Below are 7579 nucleotides of genomic sequence, written 5' to 3' on the forward strand. Positions count from 1 at the left end.
CTTTTTTGTGTGACTACATTCAGCTTCTTGTAGTCCACACAAATGTGCAGCTTCCATTTCTTCTTAAGCACCACCACAATAGGTGACAGCCACTGTGCATTCTCCATCAATTTCCTTCTTGACTTTAACAAAATAAGTTTGGTTCATCTTATACGCTTGCTGTCTCCATGCTTCACCATTAGGGATGAACTCTATTTGATGTGTGTAAATCGCAGGTGGCACCCCCTTCAGGTCCTCATAGCTGCAAGCAAAAACGTTCGCATTCTTCCTCAGAAGAGCCAAGTTTTCTGTTCTGAATGCGGGATCCAAATATGGTGTGATACGAACCTTGTGTTCGCCGGCAGTTCCATGGTTGATGGTGACTTCTACTTGCTCATTAGTTGTTGTCTCCATCTGCGTGGCAACCACGTTAAACTAATGGTGTTCTGTCTCCGGCTGGATTTCCTCCACCACTGGCCATACAAATTTCTCAGTTCCGAGTCCAGCCATGTTTTCCAATATGGCGTTCACGTGTGTCATTGTGATCTGGTACAAATCTACCTGCTCAATCTCCACCACTTCCAGTTAGTTCCAAAACAGCGCGTCTTCATCCTCCATGGTGAACCCGTCATACCAGTTGTAATCTTCCAATTTCTGTGGTTGCTCCATGTTGCCTATCTGGGTCTTGTGCTCACGGATGATAATGACTGTCTTCTCATTCTTCTCCCAGTCGTGTCATGCTTTGGCCTCTCTTAGCCACGGTCTGCTCAGCAACAAATGGTAGGGAGTTTTAGCCGTGGACATTTTTGTTACGGTAGCAAACCGTACAATGTACGGGACAGACACAGTGCCAGCTAGGACGCCAGGAGACGCGTCGTTTTTGGTTGTATATTGACCAAAATCTCATGAATAAAAATTCATTCGATGGTCAAACACAACATGGTATCGGAGCAGATCTATGATCCTGGATGACGAGAAGGAGAAACCAGCGTAGGATGCGTAGGCGTGCAATAGCAACAGCAAGACGCATCACTAGGCGCATTAGGATGAGGAGATTGCTGGCTCGGGTAGTTAGGGTTCTAGTTGCAAGCTGGAATACGACTGGACCGTATCGTCTTCACGATGGCGATGTCTGAGGCTGACCACCTCCCCACACACATCGCTGCCGTTAAGGAGATCCTCGACGAGTTGATGGCTGTTGGGGCACAGATGGAAGAAGAAGAAGAGTGCGAATATCTCCTTTCGACTCTCCCTTCATCTTTCGACACGGTGATCCAGTCTCTTCAACCGTCAATTCACCGCGTTGAAGAACACAGAACTGAGACGCAAGGCCAGTGACAAGGAGACAACCTCGTTCTACACCACTGCAAAGACGCAGCAGAAGAAGAAGCCGTTCAAAGCAAGTGGGAGCTCTTCATCAGGGAAATTCCCACCTTGCGAGCACTGCAAGAAGACCAATCATGAACCTAAGAACTGCTGGTTTAAGTTCCCAGAGAAGCGGCCCAAGAAATCAAAAGCACTCCTACCGCTCGACATTGAAGCACATGCTTATGTGAGCGTACGTTCGGTTTTTCTAGCCTCTAAGAATCAGAGTACGTTTTATTTTGATTCAGGAACGAGTGACCACTTGACGCACGATGCGAGGTGGTTCAAGACGCTCGGCAGGAGTAGCTGTTGGTGATGGCCGCACTCTCAAGATCACGGGACGTGGAACCAAAATTTAGCGCCAATCTACTTTCAGTTGGCCAGCTCACAGACTCTGGCTTTGATCTCCGCTTCAGTAAATCTGATTGCTAGTTCCTTACTCCTGATGGCAATCTCGGATTTGTTGGCGTACGACGTGAGAACAGAGGCCTTTACGAGCTCTGTATGGAACCGATTCACGCCACAGAGTTGGTGGAGAAACCTCATCACCTTTGTGGCGGCTAAGACACATCATCTTGAGCTTTGGCATAAACGCTTCGGCCATGCCAGCACTCTACGCATTGCTCAACTAGCTAAGGACCAGATGGTTGATGGTCTTGATCCTCAGCTTGACAGCTCTACGCACATCTCCTTCTGCGAAGGCTGCCAGCTTGGGAAACAGCATCGACTCCCTTTTCCTAAGCGTGGAGCAAAACGAGCCAAAGAAGTCTTGGAGCTTGTCCATAGCGATATTTGGGGCCCTGCTCCTCATGTCTCCTTTGGCGGCTCCAAGTACTTCATTACTTTCGTGGACGATTACAGCAGGACTGCTTGGTCACGAAATCCCAGGCTCTAGATAAGTTCGAGATCTTCAAGCTCTTGCTGAAAAGCAAACTGGAAAACCGTTGAAGCGACTCAGATCAGATGGAGGTGGCGAGTATGTCTCTCAGAAGTTTTCTGCTTTTCTTCAAAAGCATGGAATTCAAAGAGAGCAAACCGCCCCGTATTCCTCTCAGCAGAACGGTGTTGTAGAACGCAAGAACCGGAGCTTGATAGATGCCGCAAATAGCATGCTTCAAGCCAACCGCGTTCCTGCTATGTTCTGGGCTGAAGCAGTTATGACCGCCTGCTATCTACAAAATCGGCTCCCTACAAAAGCCGTGGTTGGAAAAACACCTGAAGGCCGCAAGCCAGCCATAGATCACTTGCGTATCTTTGGATGTGAGGCCTACACTCACGTCCCCAAGGCCATCAGAAAGAAGCTTACGCCCACCAAGGCATCTTTCTTGGCTATAGCCTGGAGCACAAGGCTGACAGGATTTTCAACTTAGTCTCCAGGAAGCTGATTATCTCCCACGACGTTCACTTCAATGAGAATGCCACTCGTTCTCATCCAGTGGGAGATCTCTTCTCTCCTGCCCCGATTCTTCCAACTGAAGACTCTTCTTCAACCTTGGAACCAGTGGTAGTCTCTCCTATCTTGCCACTGCAAGTGGGAGCTTCCAGAGCGCCAGATCTCCAGGTGGGAGATCTACGCGTTCCGGTTTTGCCAAATTCGCCAAACAGGGGTGCCCTATCCCCTGTTCGGCCTCAACCGCCACTCAGGGATGACCTATATTTCGATGGAGAACCACCCGCGGCTGCCCAGCGCACACCAGATTCCCCTCGAGAGCAACCTGCAGTACCTCCGGATCAGCCTCCCCGCCGGTCTTCCCGGTCGAATTTAGGTGTTCCTCCGCAGCGGTTGATTGAGACAATGCTCTCGGTCGTTCAAGACATTCCTGAAGGCTTGGTTGAGACATTGCTTGCTGGCGTGGACATTCCGGAAGTTCCTCGCAGCTACGTCGATGCTCTTGCCTCTCCTAACAGAGACAAATGGGTTGCAGCCTTTGATGAGGAGTATAACTCCTTTCTCAAGAACAACACCTTCTCCTTGGTGGAAAGAGCTCCGGCCGGGCGTAAACTAGTGAAATCCATGTGGATTCCTCACCCAGACCACACCATTTCTCGCTACAAGGCTCGCTTGGTGGCGAAAGGCTACTCTCAAGTGGCTGGTGTGGATTACACTGAGACGTTTACTCCGGTGGTCAAGCTGACTACCATTCGCACCTTGCTCGCTTTAGCAGCTGCGCACAATTGGCACGTACACCAGATGGATGTCAAGACGGCTTTCCTGAATGGAGAGCTTGATGAGGACATCTATATGGAGCAGCCAGAAGGCTACAAGGTCCCAGGACACAAGAGCCACGTTTGGAAGCTCCACAAGGCGATTTATGGCTTGAAGCAAGCCTCTCGCCAATGGTACAAAAAGCTTGATGATTTTCTTGTGAAATCTCACTTTTCCAGGAGCAAGAACGATCCGAATCTCTACTTTAAACGAGTGGGAGATGAAGTGATTTACATCGCTGTGTATGTAGACGACACTCTACTCGTTTGCAACAGCCTTGCTTTCCTAGCTAAAATCAAGGTGGCTTTCTCATCTCATTTTGAGATGAAGGACCTTGGTGAAGCTCGCTACTGCCTTGGCATCCAGATTGATCGCAGAAAAGATGGCTCCCTCTTTCTGCATCAAACCAAGTATGTGGAAGATGTCCTGCAACGATTCGGCATGGACTCTTGTGCGCCTGCACCCACGCCAATGGTTGCTGGCTTAAGACTTTCAAAGGATACGTCTCCTTCTACAGACTCGGATAGGAGGAAAATGGCGAACGTTCCTTACCGAAGTGCCGTGGGAAGCTTGATGTACCTGGTGGTGTGCACGCGACCAGACATTGCCTTCTCAGTGAGCATGGTAAGCAGGTTTCTTGACAATCCAAGCCCTGCACATTGGCAAGCAGTAAAAAGAATTTTTCGGTACTTAGGAGCTACCACTTCTTTTGGCTTACTTTACACGCCAAAAGTCACAGGCTTACAGGGCTACTGTGCTGGCTGCCCAGATTCACGAAGATCACACACAGGCTATTTTTTTAGCTTGCAACAAGCAGCTCTTTCTTGGAGCATCAAGAAACAGAGTGTTGTGGCCTGCTCTAGCTGCGAAGCTGAGTATATGGCTGCTAGCGCTGCTTGCAAGGAGGCCATCTGGCTTCGTCGTCTTCTAACGGACATGGAACACTCTCTTCCAGGTTCAACAGCGATCTATTGCGACAATCAGGGCTGCATTGCCTTAAGCAAGAATCGCAAGATCAATTCAAGAACAAAGCACATGGGCACAGTACACCATTTTCTTCGAGACCAGTATGAAGATGGAATCGTCGAGCTTGTGTATTGTTCTACTCAGGACATGCCTGCTGACGTTCTGACCAAGGCACTCTCCCAGCCGAAATTTTCTCAGTTTCGGGCTGCACTTGGCGTCTGCCCGAGTGGGAGTGTTACGGTAGCAAACCGTACAATGTACGGACAGACGCCAGTGCCAGCTAGGACGCCAGGAGACGCGTCGTTTTTGGTTGTATATTGACCAAAATCTCATGAATAAAAATTCATTCGATGGTCAAACACAACAATTTTCAGGACTGCTAGTGAAAGCTTCAACATATTCCGTTGATGTTGATTTTCACTCCGGCACAATCCCAACCGGATGCACCTAGGAATGGGGCCATCTCCAGTGCAGTGTCTTGAACATTTCCTCTTCTTGTATTGACTCCCGAACCTCCATCAATAGGTATATCACCGACTTCATTCCTTTCGATATAGTCGGTACTTTCTCATCCCAGTCAGCTTTGTCCTTTGAGATTGTTACCTTGTTATCTTCTAAGGGTCTCACAGGTTTCCCCGACTCAATGGCATTTGCAACCTGCACTTTGAGGTGCAGAGCTAACACAAGCAATTCCCCCAGACTGAGTTGCAGGGAGTTTTGCAACAGCACCGCCACAATTTGTTCTCCCAGTGGTGTTATTTTTGGTGGTGGGTTACTCTCAGGCTCTGTCAAGTTAATGAGAGGAGTCTGTTCACTTTAAGGGATGAGCAAGAAGATGAAGATAAGGCAAAGACAGCAATCCTTTCCAAGCTAGTGGATGTGATCTTGATGAGGGTAATCTTTCTGCTCGACAGATCTGGATCTACCTCATAAATCACTACGGGCCTCCAAGGTCAGCATGATCGAAACTGCAATTAAGGAACTGAATTCAAGATTGGTGACAGTTTTGAAGATCTGGTGGGCAAGCTGCAGGAGCATTGGGATGACCTGGAAGGCAGCGCTGTGGGATTCTCTGAAGCATGCAAGATTGATGCTCTTTGTGAATGTTTTGATGACAGCGTTTTCACAGAAATCGTCACGGCAGTGAGGGTAGCAGCCACAATGTTCGAACATGCTGAAACTCTTCTCCGCTCAGAGCTCACATAGTGTAAGTTCTTGGCTTGGCAGAGAACGGATCAGGTTCTCATGTCAATGCTTTGTCAGCGAGAGTTGAAGCAAGGGTTGAAGAAGCTTCTGCAGATGGCCATGGTCGGGTGCGGCGAGGACGTGGACACAGAATTCAAGAAGGACGCCCAAGAAGTAGTCAAGGAAGCTTACAAAGTGATGGAACTGACAATCTTGGAGCTCGTCGTGCTTCAACATGCTATGGCTGTGGATTGGAAGGGCATTTCAAGAAAGATTGTTAAGTTCTGCAGTGGCTCAGCCGACTTGAGATTGCAGCAAATTTTGCAGGTTCAGCTCAAATAGAACAGCAGGAGACAGTCACAGACGATGTAACCAGAGCTGAATCCTCTTGCACACTAACACTTAATTCAGGATGTGAAAAACACCTGATGAAGGATGAGCAAGCGTTCTCCAAGCTCAAGCGCTCACTAGCAGGTCGAGTTCGAGTTTGAAATGGTGGAGTTGTTGAAGTCTCTGGAAATGGTGATGCAGTGGTGCAAGGTGGTTCGAAGAGTTTGCCTTTGAATAATGGGTGGTTTGTCCCACAACTTGTCAAGAACTTAGTTTCAATAGTTAAGTTTACTTATGCTGGGATGAACATTCTGTTTAAACTCTAAGAAATTTAAGATCTCTTCAAACGGCAAAATAAATTTTTTTAGTCCCACGTGTTAGTAACCTTTATGAAGTTCAGAGCTCTTCGGTTGCAAGCAGTGCAGGAGATGCCCATCATGAGGATTTTGATGGGCAGCTACGTTTCTCACTACAGATGCCCAAATGTGGCATGAGCTCAACACTTAGGGCGATGCACAGGAGCAGCTCGTGGAGGGACTTTCTAGAGTGAGAGGCCAACCCAGGCTGCATCACAGTTGTGTCTTGGGAAAGCTCAGGTTGTATCCTTCCTCAACGTCTGCAACTTTACAAGTCTTAGAACTCGTCCACACTGATCTTTGTGGTCCAATGCGGACTTGGAGCAAATCCGGCAAGCGCTACTTCATGACTTTCGTGGATGACTTCAGCCATAGGTGTGAGGTGTATTTCCTCAAGGAAAAGGCATATGAAATTCATGCCTTTCGGGATTTCCTCTCCTTCGCAACCAATCAAACAGAACACAGCCTGAAGATTCTCATATCAGACTCTGGAGGAGAGTATCTATCACATGCCTTTGCTGATATTTTCTCTGAGAAAGGCATCATTCACCAGAGGACTTGTCCAGACACTCCTCAGCAAAATGGAGTCGCCAAACGAAAGAACCTGAATATCTTGAACACAGTCTGCTGCTTGCTCGAAGATTCAGGATTCCTGCTAAGTTTTTGGTCTGACATTGTCCTCGTGGCTGTTCAGGTTCAGAATCTCTCGACAAAACCTGGAAAAATTCCGGAGGAGGTCTGGACCGGAAGAAAACAGGACATCAGCAGACTGAGGAAGTTCGGTTGCCTCGCTTTTGTTCGATTGATTGGAGGTGGAAAGCTTGACACACGAAGTTCAGCCTGCTATGTCCTAGGTTATAAACCTGGCATGAAGGGCTGGCGATTTTACAATCCGGAGAGTAAGCGAGTTTTCACAAGTTCTGATGATGTGTTTGATGAATGCGATGTCTACAAAACGAGACATCAACTGGATCCAGCAACTTCAACACCTTGGGAGCCAAAAGACTGGAACTGGGAGCTGTACTTTGACGAAGAGATGACAGTCATCACGAGGAGAATGATCCACTGGAGGTTTTCTCACAGCATGAGGTTGGTGAGTTCCTCCAAGAGACACCAGCAGATCTAGTGCTCGAGCAACAAGCAGGTTCGTCACGCGTGCCAGAAGTTGACAGGCTGACTCGTGACTTCCCAT

General features: G+C 48.2%; 1 long non-coding RNA gene across 1 annotated transcript; it reads left to right on the top strand.

Moving 5' to 3' along the window:
- Positions 1-5427: 5427 nt before the first annotated feature.
- LOC112346187 lies at positions 5428-6338 on the top strand. The gene is made up of 2 exons (XR_002992325.1): positions 5428-5468; positions 5521-6338. It is a non-coding gene; the product is annotated as an uncharacterized LOC112346187 (long non-coding RNA).
- Positions 6339-7579: the final 1241 nt, after the last annotated feature.

This window comes from Selaginella moellendorffii, unplaced genomic scaffold (genome assembly GCF_000143415.4).
Source record: "Selaginella moellendorffii unplaced genomic scaffold, v1.0 SELMOscaffold_0, whole genome shotgun sequence".
In the NCBI taxonomy this organism is placed as follows: Eukaryota; Viridiplantae; Streptophyta; class Lycopodiopsida; order Selaginellales; family Selaginellaceae; genus Selaginella; species Selaginella moellendorffii.